Source organism: Crocuta crocuta, unplaced genomic scaffold, assembly GCF_008692635.1.
Source record: "Crocuta crocuta isolate KB4526 unplaced genomic scaffold, BGI_CrCroc_1.0 scaffold610, whole genome shotgun sequence".
In the NCBI taxonomy this organism is placed as follows: domain Eukaryota; kingdom Metazoa; phylum Chordata; class Mammalia; order Carnivora; family Hyaenidae; genus Crocuta; species Crocuta crocuta.
Genome location: NW_027527456.1, coordinates 777,374 through 779,512, shown reverse-complemented (window position 1 = coordinate 779,512; position 2,139 = coordinate 777,374).

Here is a 2,139-nt window from a genome sequence, read left to right as displayed (position 1 = left end):
CACTGAAACCACTCTTGCATCTTCCTTTTCTTCCACTTTGAGGCCTGGACCAGATCCACGTCCCAGTAGCCTGCTCCGTAACCACGTTCCCGTCCCCACAAGTGGCAGGTCGCCTCACCTTCCTTCTACCCCAGGGGTGGGAGGGAAGAGAAAGGAAAAAGGAGAAACCCAGGACTGCTATTAGCAGTGCCTCTGCCTGGCTTTGTGTATAATTATCTTCCTACTCAGAAGCGGGCCAACTTGAACGGTGACCTGACTGAATGTCCCTCAGAACGTCTTTTTTGTTCTTGATCCTTATCAGAGCCTCTCTTCTTTGGGGATGGGGTGGAGAATGGGGGTGTGGAGAAGTGTATGATTATCAAACTTAGTTACCCTTCACGTTTGTTTATTAGAGAGGAACCTAGGGACTGGCTGCCTCAGGTTACACTCCGAGGTAACCATGATTAAGTAGTGACAATGGATGCATCAGGGAAGTGTGGAGTACCTTTGTGGTGCCAGGCGCTGTTCGGGGTATCGGGGAAAACCACGGCGAGCAAGACAGATAAGCCCTTCTCTCATGGAGCTTATGTCGTAATGGAGGACTAGTAGAATACAGCTAATAAATATAATTCATATATAGTGCTTTTAAAGAAGGGTAAAGAGGTAGTATTGGAGGTGGTGTTTCAGTTTTAAACAGATTGGTTGTGGGATTCCAGCCCAAAGATCATTGTACAGGAAGGGACATAGACTGGTATTTAATGTAATGTAGATACTCCAAAAAGGGAGAGTAGGCTTCCGGTTGAGGAAAGTGGAAGGCTTCACAGAAAGGTCCCATAGGAGATCAATAAGAATTAAGTAGGAGCGCCTGTGTGGCTCAGTCGGTTAAGCATCTGACTTTGGTTCAGGTCATGATCTCACAGTTTGTGAGTTCAAGCCCCGCGTCGGGCTCTGTGCTGACAGCCTGGAGCCTGCTTCTGCTTCTGTGTCTCCCTCTCTCTCTCTCCCCTGCTCCACTGCTCACGCTCTGTCTCTCTCTCTGTCTCTCTCTCTCAAAAATAAATAAACATTAAAACAGTTTTTAAGTAAGAATTAGGAGTCAAATGTAAGTTGTTATCACATAGTAATGACTTACATTCTATTGACCCATTTTCACACAACTCGGGATAAATCCTACTTGGTTGTGGTGCTTCCTCTTTCTATGAGGTTGATTTAATTTGCAGGGTTTGTTCCCCCCCCCATCTATAGGCATGAGTGAAATGAACCCACTTTCTTCTTTTGCTGTGTCTTTGTTTTTTCTTATTAGGCTCTTGCTGGGCAGGCCAGTAGCATGAGTTAGGACTATCCCTTTGTTTTCTATTGCCTTTAAGGTTTGTATAAACCTGGGATAAATGAAATCAGAATCTGCTTATAAAACGATCAAGGGCCTGGTGTTTTCTTTGTGGGAATACTTAGCCCACTGCTTCTGTTTGTGTAGCAATAATAGCATTTTACTTAAGCCTTTAACTTCTTCTGGAGTCAGTTGTGATAAATTATTTTTCAAGAGATTTGTTCATTTCATAGACAAACTCTGATAAAGCTTGTTGGTATATAGTTGTTGATGCTATTCTCTCTTTAACTTCTACTTTATTTAGGAAGATTTCCTCCTTTTCACTCATACTGTTTGTGTTTTGTTCTTCTTTCCTTAATCATTCTTTCCAGAAGTTTGCCTGTTTTTTTTTTGTTTTTTTTTGTTTTTACTTTTTTTATCCCCGCAGCCCCAGAAAAACCTAGTTTTGGCTTTGCTGATGTTTCCTATTACATATTTAATACCTAAATCATTAACCTCTGCTATTATTTTTATCTTTTATCTCTTACTTTCTGTAGGTTTATTGTGTATTGTCTAATTTCTTAAGATGAACATTTAACTTATTAATTTTGAGTGGTTTTTATTATAGCTATTTAANGCTCTGAGCTAGCTGTCAGCACAGAGCCCAACGCGGGGCTCAAACCCACAAACCTTGAGATCATGACCTGAGCCGAAGTCAGACGCTCAACCAACTGAGCCACCCAGGTGCCCCTGTTATTAACTTTTTTTAAAAGTTTATTTATTTATTTTGAGAGAGAGAGCAGGGGAGAGACAGAGAGGGGGGAGAGAGAGAATCCCAAGCAGGCTCCTCCCTG